This window comes from Oratosquilla oratoria, chromosome 41 (assembly GCF_046742065.1).
Source record: "Oratosquilla oratoria isolate Oo_2021 chromosome 41, ASM4674206v1, whole genome shotgun sequence".
NCBI lineage: Eukaryota > Metazoa > Arthropoda > Malacostraca > Stomatopoda > Squillidae > Oratosquilla > Oratosquilla oratoria.
In genome coordinates this window covers 38,587,480-38,614,979 of record NC_134817.1, presented here as the reverse complement: position 1 = coordinate 38,614,979, position 27,500 = coordinate 38,587,480, and the positions used below count along the sequence as shown (strand labels likewise).

Genomic DNA, 27,500 nt, shown 5'->3' with positions numbered 1-27,500 from the left:
ATGTTACAAGCCAGGAATGTTACCCACTGCTCCATGTGGGCATGTGGGTTTCAGGACATAGAATATACATAGTTTTTGTGTGACATATTGCTTACCTTAGGTTGAACATATAATTTTGTACACAATATTTATTGCTGGGAGAATTTGCAAACTGAACTACACCTCTTGAGGTGGTACTGTGTAGTGTATGTAAGCAGAATTCTGCTGGGCTGACTCATGCCAGTTAAACCATAAAGTGTCACCTTTGGCAAGCACTGAAATTATTCCCCTGACCCTGTCCAGATATTTGACACCCATCTTTTAGATAACTTTACCATTATATCAGGTGAAAATAACAATTCAAGGCCATTTATATAATTTTGATGCCCAGAGGTATCTAGAATTTTTCACAATAATGACAGTTTGTTGACAGCACATGTTCAGGGGTGCCCATGTGGACATATGCTATACCTGCTGATATGCTATATTGTAGACAGACTACTGCAAGATTGACGGAAATGGGAATGGCAATAGCAGACTGAAAAAATGCACCACATTTTGTTTGAATGTCATTCGGAAGATATTCAACTGTACTCAAGGAAAGAGACTGACCCAGAGACTTGATGGAACAATTTACAAGATTACAAACTTCTAGGCAGTAGGTTTGTGAGAAGAAAGAGTGAAGAGAGGACGAGGGAGAGAAGTGGTAGCTATACTAGTAAGGGAAGAGATAGGTAAGTGTGTGGTGGGGTGGAAGGCGGTTTCTTCAAGGTTAATGTGCAAAGATTGTGTGTAGAACAAGAAGGATGGGAGGAAATAGAAGGAAGGGTAGTGAGTGGTGGGATGAGGAAGCAAATAAGGTTGTAGAAGACGAGAAGTGACCATTCACAGATTGGTTTAAAACAGGATGAGAGAATCATACAAGAGGTACAAAGAAAAGAGAAGAGAAGTAAAGCATAAGATAAAGGAGGCAAAGAGGAGAGCAGATGTGAAATGGGGTAAGAGTATGACAGAAAATTTTGAAAGTAATAAAAAGATGTTTTGAAAAGATATTAAGAGAGGAATAGGAGGTAAATCAAGTAGAGAAGAAAAGGTAAAAGGTGCAAATGGAGAGATGATAATGGAAGAGACGGCAATAAGAGGAAGATGGGCAGAGTATTTTAGGGAGTTGCTAAATAAGGAGGAGGATAAGGAGGGAAAGGTAATTGCAGTGGGAAGTGCTAAGAAAATGACTGTGACGAGTGTGAAAAATGGAGGAAAAATAAGGAAAGATGAGGTGAAGGCAGTTGTTAAGATGATGAGAGCAGGTAATGCACCTGGGTTGGTTGGTAAGGTTATTAAGAGAGGGTAGAGTGCCAGAGGACTAGAGGAGTGCCTGTATAGTTCCAGTTTACAAGAAGAAAGGTGACAAGTGTGAGTGTAGTAGTTTCAGAGGGATCAGTTTAATTGTAATTGGGAAGGTTTTGATTGAGAGGATTAGGAGAGGAACAGATGAAGTAATTGGTGAGGAACAGTGTGGATTTAGGACAGGTAGGGGTTGTGTAGATCAGATTTTTGTGGTAAGACAGATATGTGAGAAAGCTTTGGGAAAAGGTAAAGATGTTTATTGGGCCTTTATGGATTTGGAAAAGGCTTATGATAAGGTAGACAGGAAGGTATTGCAGATATACGGGATAGGAGGAAAGCTGTTAAGAGTAGTCAAGAGTTTTTATGAGAGTAGTAGAGCCTGTGTTAGAATGAGAAATGGATAGAGTGAGTGGTTTATGTTAAAGGTGGGACTTCATCAAGGATGTGTTATGTTGCCTTGGTATATGCAAGGTGTAATGGGCCAGGGATTGGAGATGGTTAAAGAAAATGGAGAAAAGTGGGAGATAAGCCAGTTGTTTGCTGACAACACTGCGCTTGTACCAGGATCAGAGGAGGGTTTGAGTAAGTTAGTGACAGAGTTTGGGAAGGTGTACGAAAGAAGGAAGTTGAAGATAAATGTGGGTAAAAGTAAGAAGATGAAATGTACAAGTGGAGAAAGTGGCAGCAGACTGGAAGTGAGTATTAAGGAAGAGAGACTGGAGGAAGTGGATAGTTTTAGATACTTAGATGCCAATGTGGTGGGAAAGGGAGGAGTGGAGGTGGAGATAGAATGTAGATTGAGAGAAGCAAGTAAATGCCTTGGGAGATTAAAAAGTGTAATGAGAAAAAGACATTTGGGAATGAATGCTAAGAGGAGAGTGTATGAAGGAGTGATTGTGCTAACAGCACTGTATGGAGCAGAAGCATAAAACATAAAAGAGTAGTTTGAATGTGTTTGAGATGAGGTGCCTGAGAAGTATGATAGGGGTCACTAGGTTGGATAGAGTGAGAAACAAGGAAGTGATGAGGAGAATCGGAGTGGAAAGGGAATTGGGAGATGGGGTTGACAAAAGAATATTGGAATGATTTGGACAAATGGAAAGAAAGAATGAAAAACGATTAGTAAAAGAGGTGTGGATGGTAGAGATAGAAGGAGTGAACATGAGGGGGTGACCAAGGATGAGATGGATGGATGGGGTGAAAGGGGCATTGGGAAAGGGGAATGTCTGTTGAGGAAGGACAGGAGAAGACAGAAGATAGGGGTGAATGGAAAATGATTGTACATGGATGATGCTATGATGCATGAAAGGGAGTAGGTGGGGGTGGGGGTTGAGGGAGTATGTGTGAAAAAATATATTGATGCAGCCTGAAGGGATTTCTCCCCATCTCTTTTTCTGCATGAGGGGATGGAGAGGGGAGGCCACTGATTTAATGAAACAGCCTTGCTGTGGATGTGCAGTGTTTTGTGACATTGAGCACTTTTGACCCAGGTCAGTGGGTGAGATGCAGGGATGGCCCGTTGTTGAGGAGGAGCCAAGATAAGAGGGAGGGAGTGGGGTGAATGGGAGTGGAGTATGTGTGGATGGAATGAGTGGGAGTGGATTTTATGCCTTTGTTTTTTGGCTACCTCCCTTGTAAGGGGGAGAAAGCCTTTGGTATATGTATGTGGTTGAGTGGGTTTTATTTATTTCTGATGTGGGTGTGTGCTTTGACCAGTTCATAAGGGATGAAAGAATGTCAGATATTTGGGTTTAATTCCTGGTAATGGGCTCATAACACAGGGGTTAGAAGCATCCATTCTGAGTAATGGTCTCCAACCACCAAAACCAAAGTCCTTTCATTGGGCACCATTAACCTTGAACGAGAGTTAGTAATGTAAGACTGAATCAGTCTTATAAGTAATGTAACTAATTTTAACTTTCACAATTAGTTCCTATGCCTAAGAGCATAGATGCTGTTTTAGAAAATGTAGTTGTGAATATATTAATGGTAATTGAAACATAAAATTTCTTTTTCTAGGTGGTGGGGGGCAGAACCCTAGGATCAGTTACACCGCTATTGATAAAAAGTAAGCATACTCCTTTTTTTCAAGCTGTTTGCATGCAATCCTATGTTCAGAGGCAACAGTGAAACACGGGGGGGGGGGAGATTTACGCGTTTATTAATCAGTGGGTTATGCGCACATGGGAGTGCGGGGTGCGTATGGGAAGACAGATGGGTATCGACTGACGTGGGGTCAGCTGTCTTTCGCTACACAGGGCGAAAACGATGCCACGCCTAGTATAAGCAAGGAAAGGGGCCTTGTCGGCCATAAGAAAGGGATCCTTGTATGAGGAGTGTCACTGCTGGTCAGGGCACGCCACGACACTATGGTACCCTGCCCTATGCTAGTACCCTATGCTAAAGCACATAACCCACCCACCCCCAAACCGCGCTCATAGGACCATCACGAGAGGTTAGCCTATTCGCGAGCTGGGGCGAGCGGCGGGGGGCGGGGGGACCCGCGCAGGTGGATCGCAGGCCCTCCACTGAGGGAGGAGACGCGACGGGGGCGGCGTCTTCGGGGGCCGGTAGGCGCTTCCGTAGGGCGGCGGGGACGACGATGAGCTGGCCGTACAGCGCCAGTTCCCCGTCGGCGGAGAGGGCGTCCATGAGCTTCCAACACGGGGGGAGGGGGGACGCGAAGCTGTCGGATGGGAACCCGGAGAACACGCAGGTGAGCAGGTGGCCGAGGATGGGGATGAGCGGACGATGGTCCGTCATCAACGTAAGTGGGGCAATCCAAACGGATATGGTTTGCGTTTGGATGCGGCCCAGGTAACAGCAAGCATCTCCAATGATAGTAGCTTACGGGGTTTCGACGTCCATCAGGAACCGTAAGCCACACTGGACAAGACGTAAGTGCTCCTGACCGTGATCTTGGAGGAGGGCGTACCCGATGCTGTTGAGGCGCGGCGCATCCACCTGCAGTACCACTGGCAGGGCGGGGTCGAAAGGGGCCAGCACGGGCGGCGACGACATATCTCGCATCACCGACAGGCGTGATGATACCTTGCTGCCTCATTGAATCAAGTTCTTCCTTCACTTGATCCTGAAATGCGAACGGCATCGGCCTGGGCGTATGGGCGGCGAAGGGCACCACGTCGGCTTTCAAGTGGATTTTCATGGGGGGACCCACCATCTTTTCTAGTGGGGCGGTTCTGGGGTCATTCTTGGAGACCAGCACGCAGAGGAAGTAGTCGCGAGCGGCAGCTGGTGGGCTGTCAACGGGTAGCGTTAGCACGGCGCACCTGTTCATGTATGTCACCGCCAGAAGAGGCTTCGGGAAGTCGCGCGGGACTATGGCCAGCTCCCAACAGTGGCCGAAGGAGAGGAGGAGTATTTGGACCTCTTCGTGAACCCGTATGGCGGCGGGGAGTCCCTGTCTCCGGGCGTCAAGGTAGCCCGGAAGCGTTCCATTGCGGGGGCATGTGAGATATGTCAACCACGTACGTCGGCGCCGAGAGCGGCGGCTGTAAGCTGGCCCTGGATATCATCAACATGCCTAGGTGCCGAGTGTCTATCCCCGTGATGTTCGCACCTGTGTCAGGCAGCGTTAGCAAGTTCGAGGACACGTTGGCCGTCAGACACCTGGCGGCAGGTGCCAGCCTTCCAGGGGGAAGGTGCGGGGGGTGGGGGGCCAGTGAGGCGGGAGTGCGTGCGCCTGGCGTGGAGCCCTTTTGCATGCCGACACAGCACATGCGTGTAGGTCCTCCTTGACATCCGAGACTGTCACCCTCAGTGCTTCGTGTGAGCGGCAGTTGGTCACTACCTCCTAGAGTGACGTATTGCAGCGAGGGAGCTGAGGCGTTGTACGAGTTTCTCGGTTGTGTGGACGTGGCCTGCATGAGTCGGCTGGGCTCCGTGCACGGGTTGTGCTCGCGGTGGTAGAGCTCGGCCGGGAGGCTCAGTATCCAGGGGAGTGGGATGAAAGGCCTCTTTGTTCGCACCGCTACGTGTCCACGAAAGCGCCTCATGATGTCGCCCGGCATTTCATGGTCCAGTATGCACACTGCTGCACAGTACTGCATTCATGGTCCAGCATGTACACTGTCGCCAATTCGTCTAGTTTTGTCAGTGCTTTGTTCACGTGCGCGCCACCGATTCGCGTATCATTTTTGCAAGATGCAAGCAATTGGAGGCAATTGCAAGCAATCATGTTCACTGTGCTATGTTTGCATGCATTCCTGCATCCAGAGGCAACAATGAAACGCAGGAGGGGACGATTTATGCGTTTATTAATCAATGTGTTATGCGTACATGGGAGCGCGGGGCGCTCATGGGAAGACAAGTGGATATCGACTGACGTGGGGTCAGCTGTTTTTCGCTACACAGGGCGAAGACGATGCCACGCCTAGTATAATCATGAAAAGGGCTTTGTTGGCCGTATGAAAAGGTTCCTTGTATGGGAAGTGTCACTGCTGGTCAGGGCATGCCACAACACTACAGTACCCTGCCCTATGCTAGTACTCTATGCTAAAGCACATACCACACAAGTGAAAAGCTTAAGTTTCATTCACAGTCTACTTTTGAAATTTCTGAGATTCAGAATAACTTAAATTTTTACTTTTTTCTACAGAAAACTGGAGTTGCATCAGTTACTTCAAAATGCTGTGGATGATAACAAGTACAGTCTATGTGAAGACCTTTTGAAGAAAGGAGCACCTGTTAATGCACCAGACACATTTGAAGACAGACCGGACAGGCACCCTGTTATTATTGCTGCAAAACAAGGTTTTCTTGATATTCTTCAACTTTTACTGAACAATGGTGGAGACACTGAAGTTAGTGACAAGAATGGACAAACTGCTCTCCATCATGCAGCTCTGAATGACAAAGCTGCTTGTTGTCAAGAGCTCTTGGGAAAGGGTGCACTTGTTGCTGCAACAAATAATGATGGTGATACACCTCTCCATGTGGCTGTCAAGCATGACAGTATTGAAGTTTTGCCAGAAACTTTTGGAAAGTAACAACATAGTTGATAAGATAAACAAAAAAGGCTATACACCACTTCATATTGCCATAAAGGAATGCAATAAGATAATCTTGTCTCTTCTGCTAGACCATAATGCTAACAGAGTAATTCCTGATAAGAGGGGTTATTTGCCCTTCCATTATGCAGCTAAGGAAGGATGCCTTGACTGCTGCAGGAAACTTATTTCTCATGAGGATACTGTCCAAAGACAGATTAATTCAATGACAAAAGATGGTTTAACACCATTAATGCTTGCAGCAGAGGGGGGCTTTCATCATTGTTGTGATCTCATACTTAGAGCCAATATCATCCATACTGACAACAATGGAAACACAACTTTACAATATAAAGATAAAAGAGGGGAAACAGCTCTTCATCATGTTATGGCAGGGACCTTTAATGAAACTGTTTCTTTCTTACTTGACAAAGGTGCATGTCCTAATACAGTAAACAATAATGGAGATACTCCACTACTTTAAAGCAGTTGGTAAGGCAACTACAATTTGTACAGAGCTCTGTGTTAGAAATAATGGGAACCTAAGAATAAAGAATAATGGAGGTCAGTCAGTACTTCATCTAGCTGCTCAAAAAAACTCATTAAAAAATCTAGAGTATCTGCTACCACTAGATGGCATAAAAGAAATGATAGATGACCAAGACATCAAAGGCTTTACAGCCTTTCACTATACATTGAAGAAAAAGTCTATAAAGTGCAGTCTAATTTTGTTCAATAATGGTGCCTCTGTAAATATTTCAACTTATTCGCTTATGTCTCCTCTTCACATGTTAGCTAATACTGGGTTTGCTGAACTTTGTGAATTAGTTCTTGTGCAAAAAGATGTTCAAGTTAATGTAAAGAACAAACACAAGCAAACACCATTGCATCTTGCTGCAGCACAAGGCTCTTTAGAGTGCTTGCAGTCAACTGCTGCTCAAAGGTGCCAAAACATCAGTAAAAGACTCTGAAGGATGTACCCCATGCCACTCAGCAGCAAGTAATAATCATATCAAATGTCTTGAATTATTAGCAAGGAAAGGATATGACATCATATTTGCTAAAGATAATGGAGGCTACACAGCTTTGCACTATGCTGCAAAGTTTGGATCTCTCAGCTGTTGCACATATCTTGTAAAACGTGCAAAGTTTTTGATATGGGATGAAACAAATAAAGGAGATCTTCCTATTGAACTAGCCTTTAAAAATAAGAAATATGAAGTCTTGGCATTTTTAATACAGAATCAATACAAGAAAAGTGGACAAAGTAACTTTAAGATACATGTTCATAAGTACATGCACAGTGCCCTGCAAGACATGGATCACCCAAAAACTAGGATGTAAGTAGCATAAGGTTTTACTTTTATGTATATATATGTAATTTGCTTTGGAAGGATATATGCTAGTTTGTGGGGAGAGATTGGTCTGAACAGTATAAAGGGCAGATGAGATGGATGAGTAGGAGCATAGAACTGTTTGCCTATAATTTTCATCTGTTGATCTATGGAGAAGACTTTGGTTTCTGATGCCCTCATTACCACTGATATAGCCTAGGGGCTGAATGAAAGTGTATAAATTTAAGTCACTAAGTCCTTAACTTATCTTTAATAGGACTGTGTGGTCTGGCAACAACTAATAACAAAGCATGTGGTCTCAGACAACCACAACAACAAGCTTACTCAGTTGCAGCAGCATTACAAAACACTATATTTCTCCCCTTTTAATAAATACATAAATTATGGTTACAAGTCCAGCCTATTAGGTGGTGTAGGAATGCAACTGGAACACCTCCTCTCAGTTGGTTGTACTGAACAATCATCATTATTACTTACAAAGTATTCTCTTAGAGGTTCTACATTAGTATTATCTCCATTAACCAGTGAATCCAACATTGGATTGCTAGAAACATCAACTCTAACTGAGGAGTTATCAATGGAAGTATCATTTGAGTTGTCTAATACCTCACTCTTAGGTTGGCCAGAATCCCCCACAAATCTAGGCATAATCTGATCTACATGTTTTTTCCAAATTATATTTCCCAAACTTTAACCTTCACATTATAAGTTCTTGAACCAAGCATTTCATCAATCTTTCCTTCCACCCACGGAGAACCTTTACCAAAATTGTGAACAAATACTACATCATCTTGACTATACCAGGGCTCTACCTCAAATGCTTCATTACTCAGTCTACTAGAAGATATGTCATGCACTCTTAACAGTTTCTACAGTACTCTTATAAACTCTGTGGAATATTAACCCCACCAGAGACTTACCAGTGGAAGAATTGATGGCCCTTTAGTAATTATATAGGATTCCACACACTAGTATGCATATCACCCTTCTGAAACTTTTCTAATCCTTTTTTGAATGTTCTTACTGTCCATTCTGCCAATCCACTCAAGGATGGATAAGGTAATGGTGTTATATATCTAATCTCATTTTTTGTTAGAAATGCCTCCATTTCATTAGAAACCAGATTAGGAGTATTATCTGACACTATGCCATCTGGAATACTGTAGTAGAAGTTGTAGCAATGGCAAAATAAACATCTAAGAACTTACTGTGGGAATATATAATCATGAGGAAATATTTACCATCAATAGGTCCTGCATAGTCTATATGCAATCTGGACCATCCAACTTGGCAAAAAATTGTACAATGAATCTCAGACAATCCTTTATGTGTATTAATCACTAAGTAATCTTGGCTTTGTTCTACAGGAATTTGTAGATATGCATGCTAAAATTAAATTTTAGAGAACAATTTTCCTTTACTTACCACAGATAATAATTCTTCAATCTTTGGTAATGGATATTTTTCACAATGAAGATATTCACAACTTTAAAATCTCCACAAATTTTCATTTCCACCTTATTTTCTTTCAAAACAGGAACAACAAGAATTGCCCATTCACTCTGAGCTAGGTTGTAACATACCATCATTTACCAGTTTTGTTAAGGCATTTTCAATCATTCTTTTATAAGCATGTGAAACAGAATGTGCTTTGAAAAACTTTGGTTTAACATTATTTTTAATATATAATTTAGCCAAACATATGTAGGTACACAATAGTTACTAATCATACATTGTGCCTTTACATCATATATTTTTGTAACTCTAGCTTCATCATCAATACCAGCAATACAAATACCAACATTGTTCATCAAGTCACATCCACATGAGCTTCTTTGCTGATGATGCCAAACTGTTAATGAAAGTAAAAACTGAAGAGGATTGCGAATCACTGCAGGAAGACCTGAATAAATTATGGAACTGGAGTCAGAAATAGGAGGTGGACTTCAATATTAAGAAGTGTAGCATAATGGAGTTTGAAAAAAAGCAAAAACAGAATATCAGGACAATATAAAATTGGAACCAAGGAGGTTAAAGAAGGAGAGATCCTCCTAAGTGCCGCCCCAGGGCAAAATGCCACCCCAGGGCAAAGTGCTGCCCTGGGGCAAAGTTCTCAGTGATGTCCCTCCCCCCCCCACCACCACTTCCCATCTCTACCATCCCTTCCAGCCTGTTTTAGCTATTGGCTTGCAAAATAAACAGATTTTCAAAATTTGTATTTAATGTCCCTATTGCGGAAAGGATAAGAAAAAATATTTCATATTCTGTTGATTCTAATACAAAATTCATATATTACAATAAAATATTAAGGACTCCTTTCACCTTTTTTTTATTATTATTATAATTATTTGGTCAGCCTTGTGGGCGGCATGCCCAGACTAGAATTGCCGCCCCAGGGCATATGCCCCCCCCCCCCATGTGAGGGCCCTGGCCATATGTTCCAAAACAAAATTATCGTTAACTCTCTTGTTGTATTTGCATTTGACCCAGGGCAGGTGACAAATGCAAGAATGACCCCTCATCCACGAGGAGCTGAGATGGGACAGGTGCAGGAGGTGGTGGAAGGGAGTGAAATGGGTGAGAATAGGTACATGCCTCTGACTTTGCTACCTCCCTTGTAAGGAGGAAAAAGCTCTTGGTATATAGATAACCCAAACAGGAAACAATATTTTTCTTTAGTATGCACCTTGAGGCTGCAACCTTCCTTCATTTACCTAATTTCTAACCTCAGCTTCCAGTGAGTAACTTTTGGCCATACTGCACATATTCTTCCAGGAAACTAATTCACAAGTAAGCTATTATGATAGTATAAGAATCTGTTTCTGGATACCTGGTTGGCAATCTCAGGGATCCTGCCAAGATGATCCTTTCTGTTATAATTTCACACATATATATCTCTAACTACCCACATATGTAATCTCATTATGTCTCAGTATATTCAATATATCTCATTACGGGGGGGGGGGAATCAGAAGACGCTAGCCTGCCGAGGTGATCCCTTCTGTTATAATGATGCCTACAAGCCCCTCTGGAGCATGACTTAATATTCCTAACCTTTTCCCCATTTATCTATCTAGGTCAATTTAATTTAGTTGAAGTATTTACAAGGGTGTATATAATTCCAATGTTATGGGAACTACATAGCTTTCTCTTTCTTTTGTATGTGAAATTTTTGTAGATAACCTAATGTGTGGAACTGTCTCCTTGGGTTTGGTCATTTATGTTAGCTACATTTGTGGGTAAGTTTTAGCATGAAGGCAGAGGGTGTGATAGGGGTAGAAGGGAAAGGGGGACTGTTGCTAACTGTAAAAAAATGTGTGTTGGTCACTGGGGCCCAGAGACAGAAGGGTGGGGGCTATATCTCTTGTGATTTATGGTTAGTTGAAATTAACCTACTGAAATTACCTGTAGAGATCTTACATAAACATTATGAACAATACAAAAAATGCATAGGAAAAGTTCTGGCATTACAGAACTACTACTTTTATCATAAGCAGTAAGGTTCTTATGATATGGTTCCAAGTTTAATTTCAAGTTTTGTACCCATTCTTTGGTCCAAGTCAACACAGTAGCACCACTGTCCACCTTGAACAGTAATAATTCCTTATTTAATCTGAAATAAACTTCATTATGACAAAGAGCACCAACATGGTCTTTCACAGTTAACAGTTTATCATCATTAACTTCATCACAATCATCCAGAACCAGAATGGCTCTCTTGCTATTACCCTTACTAGGTGAAGCCTTATATTCAGTTTCATTTCCACTAAATCTAGGAGGAATTGATATTTCCCCTTTACACACTTTTTGTAAATGACCCTTCTTGTGGCACAAATTACAACTAAGGTTTTTAAACCTACAAAACCTATCATGTTTATAGCCACAATGTCTATAAACTTTTGTCACCATTTTTACCTCAGGTTGTGACATTGTGGTCTCACTGACATATGCTTTTTCTAAATTTGAAATCTTTTCTAACACTTTAACCAATCTCATATTCTTTAAATCTAATTGCAAGGCTACTAAGTTTGAAAAATAAACTTCTGTAATAGACAAGTTATTGAGATTTGCCTCAGATAGGTTAACCTACAGATCCAATTTTATCATAGAAGGATCAAACAAGTCAATCTTTGATTGGTTTGTCACCATTTCTAAACCAGCTTATTCAAATGAACATACCAAAATGTCGATGCATAGGCTATGTTCATATACAAAACATGTAAACCAAAAACCTCAATTCTGAAGCCATTCCAGATGATTCAGTCTCAAATCGCTCCATATAACTGCATCAACCAGTTATTCATCATTGGATGCTTGAAATCTTCAGATTCAATATAGCCTAGTTTGTTCCTTCATGGCATCACCCAAAAATCACACATACTCTCCCATCAGATCAACCTGTTCACTTTAAAATCACTTTCTATACTTCCACTATACAATGCACTGATATAGTGATATAGTCTAGGGGTTTGAATGAGGGTGTTTAGATTAAAGTCACTAGGTCCTTAGCTTATCTTTAATAGGACTGTATAGTCAGGCAACAACTGATAACAAAGCACCTGTAATCCTGTTGATATATCTGTCTTTTATCAGTCCTCCCACATCTTTTTCCTATTTTGCTTTTGTAATGGATTCACTTCCCAAGGAATAGTTTAAAGGTGGCCTATTGCAGCTATTGCCCATTACCAGTAATTTCCATTTTTTCTATTGAAATTAATTTTCCAATCTTGACTTCATACAAAAATCATGTTTAGATCTTTTTCCAATAGCCTACAGTACTGTATGTTTGATTCACCTGTCTTGGATCATATGTTGGACTTATGATTGACAGTTGTTGCCCTCCCAAATGAGAATTCACAGCTAATGTATGACCTGATTTACTGATACACGCAAAACTTCTTGCCCACCATAGATTAAGTCCCTGCTTCCAGTGCAGTGATGTTAAAAAAAGTTCATCTCTAGACAGGACTTGAACTCAGATCACTGAATTAGTGGTCGAGAATAGTAACACTGCACTGTTAATCTAGTGTATTTACCTAATTTACCTAGTTGTATTTTACAAGAAGGGGAGCTATGCTCCTGGTGTCATGTCTCCATATCTCATTTTAACTAGACTGTTTTTGAATTCGTGTATCATTTTTGCACACACCATATTCTCATCTAACTTGTTCCAAATGTCTATTATCCTGTGGAGAAAGCTGTTCTTTTTCAGGTCTCTTCTATAATTGTCTTTTTTTATTTTCTTTCCGTGTCCTCTTGTATCTCTACCATCCCATTTCATTAGGTCCTCTCTATCAATAATTTCCATGCCTTTCATGATTCTATAAATAATGATCAAGTCTACTCTCTCTCTTCTTTGCTCCAATGTCTGTAGCTCAAGTTTTGCCACTCTGCATACTAAAATCTTGGTCTTATCAAAGTAACTAGCATTTTCTTCACCATTTCTTCATTTCTGCCACTTTGATTGATCTTATTAGATTATGTGTTTCTCCAAAAATTTTGTTTATGTTTCTCAGGGGACATATTCATAATAATGACTCCCAGGTCCTTCTCATTTTCCACTTTTTTAATTTCTTCCTCTCCCAATTTATATCCCATTATTCTTTTTTTGCTTCTTCCAAATTCCATAATACTACACTTCTTAATATTGAATTCCATCTCCCACTTTCTACTCCATTCCCATACTTTATTGAGATCACTCTGCAGCGACTCACAATCTTCTACAGTGTTCACTTTTTTCAACAGTTTTGCATCGTCCACAAAGAAGCTCATATAACTTTCAATTCCTTTATCCATATCATTAATGTATATATAGAGCAAACATTATTTGGGCCAAAACTGTTCCTTGTGGAACTTCACTAATCACTTCATCCCAATTAGAATGTTTGTCTCTTATCACCACTCATTTTTCTTTCATGCAAGAAGTCTTCTATCCACTTCAGCAGTTTGCCCTGTATTCCTCCTGCAGTTTCTAATTTCTTTAGCAATTTCTTATGTGGCACCTTATCAAAAGCTTTTTTCAGGTCTAGAAATGCATAATCAGCCCATTAATCCTTTCTTGTATTACATCTATTAGTCTTGAATAAAAACACATTAAGTTTGTGACACTGGGATTCATTATTATGAATAATATGTCACCTGAGAAACATATAAACAAGATTTTTGGAGAAACTTATAATTTAATAAGAACAATCAAAGTGGCATTTACATACCTGGATAAAGAAATGGTGAAGAAAATATTGATCACTTTGATAAGACCAAGATTGGAATATGCAGCAACGATGTGGTCACCAAATACAAAAAAATGTATAACAAAACTTGAAAGAATACAAAGAGCAATTACAAAATTGGCACCAACACTCTCAAAACTATCATATGAAGAGAGACTAGCAAAACTTGAGCTACAGACACTAGAGCAAAGAAGAGAGAGAGGAGATTTGATAACCATTCACAGAATCATGAAAGGCATAGAAATTATTGATAGAGAGGATCTAATAAAATGGGATGAAAGAAATACAAGTGGACATGGAAAGAAAATCAAGAAAGACAGCTATAGAAGAGATCTGAAAAAGAATAGCTTTCCTCACAGAGTAATAGACATTTGGAACAAGTTAGATGAGAAAGTGGTGTGTATAAAAACAATACATGAATTTAAAAATAGTTTAGATAAAATGAGATATAAAGACGGGACACCACGAGCATAGCTCCCCTTCCCGTAAAATACTACTAGGTAAATGCAACTAGGTAAATACATGATCTTCCTTGTCTAAATCCAAATTGCTTTGGATTTAGTAAAAAAAAAAAAAAAATCCAAATGCTTTACCCATCTAATTTTGATAATTCTCTCACAAATTTTAGCTACTGTACTTGTAAGAGAGACCAGTCTATAGTTAGTAGGGTCTTCTTTGTTTCCCCCTTTATATATTGGTACTATATTTGCTCTTATCCAATCTTCTGGAACTTTTCCTTCTTTCAATGAACTGTTTATTAGACTATGTTTTTTGTCTGTTAGTATGTTCTCAAAATCCAGTTTGCCATTTCATCCTGACCATGCAATTTTCTAACATCAAGAGTACTCAAGTGATTCATTATTTCTTTCCTTGTTACTTCTATCTCTTTCATAGGGGGGACTTTCTCCTGCTACTCAACATCTCTAAGTTGTATGTTCTCCCTCGTAAACATCAATTTAAAATGCTTGTTCATAATTTCTGCCATCTTTATTTCTTGTGTATTCACTTCCTCCTTGTAGTTTCACTAATTCTTGTTTGTTTTTCAGTTTGTTGTTTACAAATCTATAAAATAGTTTTGGTTGATCTTTTCATTTTTCTATGATATCCTTTTCATATTTTCTCTTTTCTTCTCTGCGCACTTGTACATATTCATTTCTATAACTTATATATATTTTCCATTTTTCAGGTCTTATGTCTTTTTTTCCATTTTATCCAAGCTCTATCCCTTTTGTCTTTTAACTCCCTACATCTTTTGTTGTACCAACACTTGACATATGCTTTTGCTTGTTTTTGTCTTGGAACATACTTTTCCACTCCTTTATAAATTTTTCTCAAAATATTCTATTTATCTTCTATTGTTGTTTCCTCCTTATGTATCATTTCCCAGTCTGCTTTTTGAAAGAATTATCTCATTTTATAAAAAAAAAAAATTCCATACACCAATCTTCCCTTTCTATATTGTTCATTTTTTTTCATGTATTTTTCCTCGTTTAGCTCCAGTTCAACCAATATGTGATCACTTTTATTTATTGGTGTCTTATATTCAATTTTGTCCACTATTTCAGGTTCTGGTGTGATTATTAGGTCCAGTCTCGATGGTTCTTCCTCATTTCTTCTCGCTGAACTAACAGGAATTGTCCATGCCTTAAAAGAAGCTTCATTAACTAAAGCTAAGAAATTTGTTATATATACAGATTCAAAAAGTGCCATAGATGTTGTATGCCAGTTCAATACTTCCCACCCGCTAGGACAAAAAGCACAAGAGTGGCTACAATTCATTCACTCCCGTCATAAATCTGTGTGTTTTTGCTGGATCCCTTCCCATGTGGGAATAAGAGGGAATGAAGTGGCTGATGAAGAAGCTAAGGAAGCTAGTAAGAAAAGCAGAATTGATGTGCGAAAATTGCCCCATTCTGATCTGTATAAACCTATCAAGTCTTACATCAGACAGAAGTGGCAGGACCGTTGGTCTGATCCTCTTCTTGCCACTAACAGGAAATATAAAAGCTTTAGACCTAACACATCATACTGGCCTTCTGTGTTCCATGCTGACAGGAGAACTGAAATAGTCCTAAGTAGGTTGAGAATGGGTCATACCCATCTGACACATAAGTTTCTGTTAGAAGGATCAGATGCACCCGAGTGTGATTGTGGCAGTCCTCTGACAATTGGTCACATTCTGATGCACTGTCAGCTGTATGCTAGAGCTCGACGTAAATATGGGCTTGCTGGCAAGCCCATGCCAAATCTTTTAGGGGATAACGCAGATGTAGCTGGACTAGTTAAATTTTTAAAAGAAATTAATTTGTTTTATAAGCTCTAACTTTTATGTAAATATTATCTAGATCTTACTTTATTTTATGTATTCGTTAATTCATTATCATCATATATATGAATTTAATTTTTTTCAAATTTGTAAACTCGTTTTGGTTTTTATCCATTCAAATTTTTAAATTCATTTTGGTTTTTATTCATTCAAATTTTCTAAATTCATTTTGATTTTATTCATTCAAATTTTTAAATTCATTTTGATTTTTATTCATATGCATAGTCTTACTATGCAACTTATCTTTATTTTAAATTCATTCCATTAACATCTCATTAATTTCAATTTTCATAAATTCATTGTGGCGCTGAATGATCATTTTGGTCCCAGTGCCTGGCCGTCAGCCAAACACTCATAAAATCAAATCAATCTTCCTCATTTCTTGTATCCATTGCATCATTATATGTTCTACTGTATAATTATACTGTATCAAGTAGTACATTTCCCCATAGGTCGTCTCCACACTTCACTGTCATCTCTTCCCAACAGATTTCTTTACAATTAAAGTCACCCATTATAACTATTCTGCCTCCATCGTCCATCATCTTATTTAGCATTATCCTTGTGTCTTCTAACATATTTTTGTGTTCTCTCTCTTCCCATGAAGCTGTTTTAAGAGGCACATAATTTACTACAAACTTCCTGCTCTTCCCATCCCTGTCCTCCACTTTCATTATAATCATCTCTATTCTTTCCACATGTGACATTCCTCACATTTATATCCTTCTTAGTCAGGAACATAATTCCACCCCCTTGTTACCTCTGTTTCTAACGCAATAATTATATGCACCATGTCTTACACTGTTGGGTGGTAATGGACCTTTTAATTTTGTCTCTACAATTCCCATTATGTCTGGTTCTTTTTCCTTCAAGCAATCATTCAGTTCATTCAGGCCTATTATTAAGCCATCTGTAGCTGTGTAAGACACTTTTAGTTTTCTGTTTCCTTTCTGTTTTCCTCTGCTATGAACCATTTCCTCACTTTCATATCCACTACTCTCCTATAGAATTTCTCTTTTTCTGACTCTGTTGTCATGTCCTAGACCCTGTATGTGAGTTTATACATCGAATCATAACCCAGGATTTGAGTAGTTCCTGCAATCCAGATTCCCTGGTCAACAATTAGCCTCATATGAACAATTTAACTTCACTGGGATAAAGAAAGAAGGTGGAGTGCAATCACTAAATTTACTGTCTATAATTATACGAGTTAATCTTACTAATTGATTGGTGGGAACAGAGTGTGGGCGCAGTAATCTCCTCAAAAAGTGCCTGCCCTTCTTTTTAATGCGAAAGCCGCACAACACCAGTGCCATGGCACAGGTGCCAACATATGTCTAGGTAATTAGTCCTATTTCTATTTACCCAGTTCCACACATTTCACTAGTATCTTTATTCTTGTGTGAAGATGGCTTACAATATAGTCACTATTGTATATCTTATCCTAAAAGTTAGTATGGCAAGGAAGTGGGGTTTCTACTTCCTTGACGAAAAACAGTTTCATTGTTCCTCTACTGCCAACCCTACATCGTCTTCATGCGTAGTAACTGCGTCTATGTAGGCTGCGGTGAAAATGATGCGTAGCACAATTTCACCATGATCACAGTGGGAACATGACACTGTTCTTTGCTCATTTTTTCCCATAGCTTTTAGTCTTTTTGTTTTCTCATCCTCTCTTTCCTCTTTATTCATTTCTCTTTTTATCCATACTTGTTTATATTGATCACTGTCTGCTAGTTTCCCTGTTTTTGCTAAGATATTCTCTGTTGTCGTTTGTGACCTGAATTTGATTTTAATTGGTCTGGTCTTATCTGTATTGTATTTCCCTATTGTATATATTTCTTCAGTTTCTTTCCCTGTTTCTTGTTTATCCTCTTAAACTAGTTCTAATGCCTTGTTTACCTTTTCCTTCTCTTTTACTCTTGTGGTCCTATTTGGATTATGCTTCTCTTCCATTCCTAATATAATTATACATTTCTTTTTGTCTGCTAAGTCTCGTACTATATTCTCCTTCTTTCTCATCACTTTAATAACTGTGTCCTTAGATTGTTCTTTCATGTGTTGTGTCACTATGTCTCCAATACAATTTTGTTGTTCTCTTGGACTTTTCTCCAACCCTGTACTTTTGCTATTGACTTTTTATTCTCTTTATTATTATTCTGTAATTCCTCATTCTCATCTACTTTTTTTAACTGTCTTTTTAATTCTTCTATTTCTTTAGTTAGGTTTTGATTCTCCTTCTTTAGTTCTTCCAGTTTATCAACTCTTTGGGTAACTAGTGTTAATTGGTTAAACCTAACCTCCCATGCTTCATTCATTTTTTTTTTCTTTTTTTAGTTTCTCCTCTAGATTTACTAGTCGGGGGAGGTTGTCATCCCCTCCCTCATTAAATCCATAAAAGCAGTTATCTTCTCTTTCCATTGAGCTGCTATTATATATATTTCTGCTTTTGACACCACTGCTCCCCTGTTCTCCCTCATCTGTGTGTTCTGCACTCCTTTTGTTTACACTTCTAACATCCGGGGTTTGTTCGTCCCCTTCCTCATTTCCTTTCATTTTCCTCAGTAATCCCTCCCTTTCTCCTTTTTCTTCACCTTCCTGCTACACCACGAGCTTTCCCCTTCCCCACTAATACAACAAAGGTACTCCCTTGTTGATATCAATGAAACTTGAATTTTTCCTGGAGTTCCAAACTTCGCTGTCACTTTGACCGAAGTGTGTATTTACCTAGTTGTATTTTACGGGAAGGGGAGCTATGGTCGTGGTGTCCCATCTTCATATCTCATTTTATCTAAACTATTTTTAAATTCATGTATTGTTTTTGCACACACCACTTTCTCATCAAACTTGTTCCAAATGTCTATTATCTGTGAGGAAAGCTATTCTTTTTCATATCTCTTCTATAGCTGTCTTTCTTGATTTTCTTTCCGTGTCCTCTTGTATTTCTATCATTCCATTTTATTAGATCCTCTCTATCAATAATTTCTATGCCTTTCATGATTCTATAAATAGTTATCAAATCTCCTCTCTCTCTTCTTTGCTCTAATGTCTGTAGCTCAAGTTTTGGTAGTCTGTCTTCATATGATACTCGTAGTTTTGAGAGTGTTGGTGCCAATTTTGTAATTGCTCTTTGTATTCTTTCAAGTTTTGTTGTACATATTTTTTGCACTTGGTGACCACATCGTTGCTGCATATTCCAATCTTGGTCTTATCAAAGTGATTAGTATTTTCTTCACCATTTCTTCATCCAGGTATGTAAATGCCACTTTGATTGTTGTTATCAAATTATAAGTTTCTCCAAAAATCTTGTTTATGTTTCTCAGGTGACATATTATTCATTTTATTCCTTCTCCCAATTTATATGATCCTGTTATTCTGTTTTTGCCTTTTCCAAATTCCATTATACTACACTTCTTAGTATTGAACTCCATCTCCCAATTCTTACTCCATTCCCATACTTTATTGAGATCACTCTGTAGTGACTCACAATCTTCTTCAGTGTTCACTTTTTTTTAACAGTTTTGGATCATCTGCAAAGAAGCTCATATAACTTTCAATTTCTTCATCCATATCATTAATATATATAGCAAACATTATTGGGGCCAAAACTGTTCCTTGTGGAACACCACTTATTACTTCATCCCAATTAGAGTGTTTGTCTCTTATCACTACTCTCATATTTCTTTCTTGCAAAAAGTCTTCCATCCATTTAAGCAGTTTGCCCTGTATTCCTTCTTCAGTTTCTAATTTCTTAAGCAACTTCTTATGTGGTACTTTATCAAAAGCTTTTTTTAGGTCTAGAAATGCACAATCAGCCCATCCATCTCTTTCTTGTATTATATCTATTAGCCTTGAATAGAAACATATTAAATTGGTGACGCATGATCGTCCTTGTCTGAATCCAAACTCCCTTGGATTTCACAAATTTTTGCTATTGTACTTGTTAGACAGACTGGTCTATAGTTGGTAGGGTCTTCTTTATTTCCCCTTTTATATATAGGTACTATATTTGCTTTTTTCCAATCTTCTGGAACTTTTCCTTCTTTCAAGGAACTGTTTATTATGCTATGTCTGCCAGTTCATTCCTGCATTCTTTCAAAATCCAGTTTGCTATTTCATCTGGTCTATGTGATTTTCTGACATCAAGATTACTCAAGTGTTTCATTATTTCATTCTTTGTTACTTCTATTTCTTTCATAGGGGGAACTTTCTCTTCCCATTTGATCTCTCCAGGTTGTATGTTCTCCCTTGTAAACACTGATTTAAAATGCTTGTTCATAATTTCTGCCACTTCTATTTTCTCTGTGTATTCATCTCCTCCTTGTCTTAATTTCTCCAAATCTTGTTTGTTTTTCAGTTTGTTGTTTACAAATCTGTAAAATAGTTTTGGTTGATCTTTACATTTTTGTATGACATCTTTTTCATATTTTCTCTTTTCTTCTCTGCACACTTGTACATATTCATTTCTATAACAAGTATATATTTTCCATTTTTCAGGTATTTTGTCTGTCTTCCATTTGATCCAAGCTTTATCTCTTTTGTCTTTTAACTCCCTACAACTTTTGTTGTACCAGCACTTTACATATTCTTTTTCTTGCTTTTGTCTTGGGACATACTTTTCCACACTTTTTTTTTTTTTTTTTTTTTTTTTAATTTTGTCAAAATATTCCATTTCTCTTCCACTGTTGTTTCCTTCTTCTTCATTTCTATACTTAGTGTTCTCTTGAATCCATTGCATCATTGTATGGTCAATAATCATCTCAAGTAGAACATTTCCCCATGAGTCATCTCCACCCTTTACTGTCATCTCTTCCCAGCAGACTTCTTTGCAATTAAAGTCGCCCGTCATAACTATTCTTCCTCCATCTTCCATTATCTTGTTTAATGTTATCCTTGTGTCTTCTAACATACTTTTATGTTCACTCTCTTCCCACGAGGCTGTTTTTGGAGGCACATAATTTATTACAAACTTTCTGCTCTTCTTATCTCTGTCTTCCACTTCGATCATAATCATCTCTACTGTATTCTTTCCATATGTGACACTCCTCACGTTTATATCCTTCTTAGTCAGGAACATAACTCCACCCCCTTGTTTTGTCTCTCTGTTTCTAATCCAATAATTATATGCATCATGTCCTACACTGTTGGGTGGTAGTGGACCTTTTAATTTTGTCTCTACAATTCCCATTATGTCCAGTTCTTTTTCCTTCAGATAATCATTCAGTTTGTTCAATCCTGTTATTAATCCATCTATATTTGTGTAAGACACTCTTAATTTTCTGCTACTTCCATTGTATTTTCTGTTTCCCTTTTGTTTTTCTCTGGTATGGCCCATTTCCTCACTTTCATATTCACTACTCTCCAATAGAATTCCTCTTTTTCTGACTCTGTTCTGTTCTCGTTTTTTTTCCTTAGCTTCTTGTCTTTTCATTTTTTCCTCCTCTCTTTCCTCTTTATTCATTTCTCTTTTTATCCATACCTTTTTATATTGTTCACTGTTTGCTAGTTTCCCTGTTTTTGCTAAGATATTCTCTGCTGTCGTTTGTGACCTGAATTTAACCTTAATTGGTCTGGTCTTATCTGTACTATATTTCCCAAGCCTATACATCTCTTCAATTTGTTTCCCGATTTCAGGTTCATCTTCCTGAACTAATTCTAGTAAACTGTTTACTTTTTCTTTTTCCTTTGTGATTCTTGTGGTTCTATTTAGATTATACTTCTCTTCCATTCCTAATATAATTATACATTTCTTTTTATCTGCTAAGTCTCTTACTATATTCTCCTTCTGTCTCATCACTTTAATAACTGTGTCTTCAGTTTGTTCTTTCATCTGTTGTTTTACTATATCATTAAATGCAATTTTGCTGTTCTCTTGGATTTTTTCCAACCCTGTGCTTCTTTTGCTATGGACTCTTTATTCTCTTTATTATTATTCTTTAATTCCTCATTCTCATCTTTTACTTCTTTTAACTGTCTTTTTAATACTTCTATTTCTTTAGTTAGTTTTTGGTTCACCTTCTCTAATTCTTCCAATTTTTCAACTCTCTGCATGATCTTCGTGAGCTCACCGAACCTATCCTCCCAATGTTTGACAATTTTCTCAAGTTTTTCTTCTAGGCTTGCTAATCGGGGAGGGTTGCCCCCCCCCCCACATTAAATCCTTGGAAATTGTTATCTTCACTTTCCATTGTGCTGCTCTTATCTATGTTTCTAATCTTTACATTTTTGTTAGTCCCTTCATCATCACTAAATTTATCTGGCCCACATTTGTTTATATGGTGTCTGCCTGCCTGGACCAAGTCCTCTCCTTCGTCTTTTCCATCCATTTCCCTCAGTAATCCCTCCCCTTCTTTTTTCCTCACCTTCCCACTACACCATGAGCTTTCCCCTTCCCTGTAAATACAAAAAGGTACTTCCTTGACGTTGAGATCCATGAAAATTTCAATTTTTCTTTGGAGCTCCAATCTTCGCCATCAATACGACGAATGTGTGTGTGTGTATAAATTCTTACAATCTGGTACAATAGTACCAGATTTAACATGTAAAATTTATTAAATAGTTGCTCAGATACTAATTTAATTTTGTTCACACCAAGACACAATTATAAAATATACAATATTAGTCACTATTTTTTGCAGGGTGGCTATAAAGGCAATAATAGAGTCTGTGTGGTGGAAGAGTGCCTTTGAGAGCCACTTTGAAACTAAACAAAATTCCACTGATGAGTACATCTTTAAAGTCAGTAAGAATTTTACATATCTAATTGAACATCATCCTGACCTAGCTATGATGGTGATGGACAAGTGTTACAACTACAATGAGAAAACATGGGATTTTACTATTGTAGAAAATCATTTCTACATTCCTGGTTAGTTAATTCTTTGTTTGTCAATTATGCCCCTCTATGGAATATTATCTATATAAGTTATGCAATCAGTACTTTTGAATATTTTAGTGAAACCCTTATAGATCATGCTTTCTTTTGTGATTGGAGATTAATCTGTATACAAAGAGAAATACATTTAACTTCTGCTATCCCTCCTCAACCAACAATGGATATCTGCAAATCTTTGGACATCCTGAAGTCCATCTTAGCCTAATTGTAGTACACAGAAAAGGGGTCCTGTCTCTTATTATCTTTCAGATCTAGCATTAAATCCATGTGTGGTTCTAGCTTTGGCTGTATTGTGTAGGCAATTTCAGGACTTAATACATCTATGCCGAAAGCTCTTTCTTCATGTCTCTCAGATATGTATGATTAGTCTTGTTGAATTTATTTCCATGACTTCATGATGCTCTCTTGTCTCAAATTAAGAGCCTTTTTTCAGTTTTTCACCCACCTTGAGTGACCCAAACATCACAATCATGTCTCCTCTTTCTTTGTCCCTTTAATCATGGTAGGTCTAGTAATTCTAGTCTGGTTTATGCGCAAGACTGGGAACCATTTTTGTCACTTCTTCTCTTGTATTCTTTCAGCCTGCCCCAAATGCAAACATTATAGAAAAAACACTGAACACCTTATCGTAAATTGCCTCCCTAACCATGATGATCAGTCAATAAAAATCTTTCTTCTTTGAGTTACTTATGGGCCAATCTAGTAGTTGTTGCCAATTACTTGGGAGGTGTGGGTCTCCTGCAAGAGACCTGGGGCAATGAATTGTCATCTTCAAGATCATTCTCCTCAGTGAAAACAAATTGAAAACTTCTATTCATTATTTCAGTTTGAGATGATGTCTTCAAATACCTCACCATCCACTAGTAGCTAGAAGATTCTTTCCTTGTATCTTAACTTGTAAAATAATATGACTTCATCTTTACATTTATGAATGATACCCTTTTCAAAGTTCCTTTCTACTACTCATCAGGGTCTCATCCTGTAGAACCAGTAGTGGGCAGTGATAGGAGTGAAGAGGAAAATTTGCATGAGTCCATCTTGATTTTAATGATATGGATATAAACCTCAGTGGTGTTTATTCTGTGTTGTTTCTTATACTTTGCAGGAAAAGTACACGAGTCTCCTTTTGAAAAAACAGGAAAGTTGAAGAATGATGCGACCACATCCTATGAAAATGAGCATAAATGGCTAGAACAGAATGCATTGACTAAAATGCAACTGCATAAGAGGGAAGAACTTCTTGTGCACCGCTTCACAAAAGCATGGCTCCTTCATCGATGGACTTCTTGTGCAAAAAATTTGTTCTTCATTCATCTGGCCCTAGAAATTCTATTTACCATACTGTTATTTATTCTACTTTGCATGACAAGGTATCTGTCTTATTGTGAAATAATCATGTTCGTATATATTCTTTATTGTTAATCAGAGATATAATTTACTTAAAACAAAATTACTCCTTTCAGGAGCTGGGCTCATCAGACTTTAAAAAGGGACATAATGTGTAACCTCCCCAGATGTTTTGTTGTGTCGGATTCAAACTGTTCAAAGAATATAAATGAATCTTTGCTGATGAATTGTCACAATGATTTACAGCAATATGTAACCTCAGCAAATGAAAGTGATATGTCACCAGATATGATGAAAAACAGCAGTCTTGATGTGAAACCCATTATACTAACACTGTGTAGTAGTGTAGTGCCACACATATCAACAGCAAATGTAGCCTTGACAATTGCTTTGGCAAGTTTGTCTTCATTGTTATTTGTTATAGAAGTCTACGCTCTTATTAAGGTAAGTGCTGATAATGAATATGTATATGTTTATTGCACTTAGATAATACAAGTTCAAAAGAAAGTAATTCAAACAGCATACCCTCATTTGGGGTATTGGCACACATCTGAGGTACTGGTTGCATGTTATTGTGGGGTTAAAAGCTGCTCAGTAGCATGATGCTAGCCCTTTAGGGTATATATGGGCACATAAGGCTCAATCTGGCGAAAAAATCTTGGTGACCATTTAGGTTACCAATTTATCACATTTAAAATGACCATAGCTAAAGTTTATATTTTTTTCAAACATGCAGAAATTGAAATGCGGTACTGCCAAGGACTCAAACCCCAGCATCCTCATGACAAGTGCGGTAGTGACTTACCAACTAGGCTATCAAGAGAGATGAGAATTGAGCGCAGTTTTTCTTATATGTATGCTTGAGTCACATACACATACATGAAATTTTGTGTTCAACCCATCTCCACCATAATAGTACAATTGGAAGTATACAAACGCGGGAAAGTATTTGTACAACACTGAATGGGTCCCAGTGATTAGAGATACATTTTAACAACCACAATGCACTTTAATTCTAAGCCATCAAGGCCAACATGCAGAAATTGAAATGCGTTACTGCCAAGGACTCGAGCCCCAGCATCCTCATGACAAGTGTGGTAGTGAATTACCAACTAGGCTATCAAGAGAGATAAAGATTAAGCGCAATTTTTCTTATATATTTGTATGCTCAAGTCATACATATACATGAAATTTTGTGTTCAACCCATTTCAACCATAATAGTACAAATGGAAGTATACAAACATGAGAAAGTATTTGTACAACACTGAATGGGTCCCAGTGATTAGAGATGCATTTTAACCACCACAATGCACTTTAATTCTAAGCCATCAAGGCCGACATGCAGAAATTGAAATGCGTTACTGCCAAGGACTCAAACCCCAGCATCCTCATGACAAGTGCAGTAGTGACTTACCAACTAGGCTATCAAGAGAGATCAAGATTAAGCACAATTTTTCTTATATATTTGTATGCTCAAGTCACATACACATACATGAAATTTTGCGTTCAACCCATCTCCACCATGATAGTACAATTGGATGTATACAAATGCGGAAAATTATTTGTACAACACTGAATGGGTCCCAGTGATTAGATACATTTTAACAACCACAATGCACTTTAATTCTAAGCCATCAAGGCCAACATGCAGAAATTGTTGGTAAGTCACTATCGCACTTGTCATGAGGATGCTGGGCTTCGAGTCCTTGGCAGCAATGCATTTCAATTTCAGCATGTCGGCCTTGATGGTTTAGAATTAAAGGGCATTGTGGTTGTTAAAATGTATCTCTAATCACTGGGACCCATTCAGTGTTGTATAAATACTTTCCCACGTTTGTATACTTCCAATTGTACTATTATGGTGGAGATGGGTTGAACGCAATATTTCATGTATGTGTATGTGACTCGAGGATACAAATATATAAGAAAAATTGTGCTCAATCTTTATCTCTCTTGATGGCCTAGTTGGTAAGTCACTACCGCACTTGTCATGAGTATGCTGGGGTTCGAGTCCTTGGCAGTACTGCATTTCCATTATGATAGTACAATTGGAAGTATACAAACGCGGGAAAGTATTTGTACAACACTAAATGGGTCCCAGTGATGGCACTTGTCATGTGATCGCTGAGTTGGAGTCCTTGGCAGTACCACATTTTAATTTCTGCATGTGGCCCCATTGGGTCTCCCGCTGTTGATGGCTTAGAATTAAAGTGCATTGTGGTTGTTAAAATGTATCTCTAATCACTGGGAGACATTCAGTGTTGTACAAATACTTTCCCGTGTTTGTATACTTCCAATTGTACTATCAAAGTGGAGACGGGTTGAACACAAAATTTCATGTATGTATGTAACTTGAGCATACAAATTTATAAGAAAACTTGCGCTCAATTTATATCTCTTGATAGTGTAGTTGGTTAGTTACTACAGCACCTGTCATGTGATCACTGAGTTCAAGTCCTCAGCAGTACCACATTTCAATTTCTGCATGTGGCCCCATTGGGTCTCCCGATGTTGATGGCTTAGAATTAAAGTGCATTGTGGTTGTTAAAATGTATCTTTAATCGCTGGGACCCATTCAGTGTTGTACAAATATATATGTATATGTAATATATATATATATATGTATATATATATATATATATATATATATATATATATATATATATATATATATATATATATATATATATATATATATATATATACATTCTACCTCTACCTTCACTCCACCATTTCCTGCCACATTTGTACCCAAGTATCTAAAACTATCCACTTCCTCCAGTTGCTCTCCCTTAATGCTCACTTCCAGTCTACTGCCACTTTCAGTCCTTGTACATCTCATCACCTTACTTTTACCCACATTTATCTTTAGCTTTCTTCTATCACATACTTTTCCAAACTCTGTCACCAACTTCCTCAGCCCCTCCTCCGGTCCTGCCACAAGCGCAGTGTCGTCCGCAAATAACAGCTGGCTCACCTCCCACTTTTCTCCATTTTCTTTAACCATCTCC

At 38.3% G+C, this 27,500-nt stretch overlaps 1 pseudogene; it reads left to right on the top strand.

Annotated features, from left to right (window-relative positions):
- LOC143021244 (transient receptor potential cation channel subfamily A member 1-like) overlaps positions 1–27,500 on the top strand; it is a 111,256-nt pseudogene that overhangs the window by 48,641 nt on the left and 35,115 nt on the right.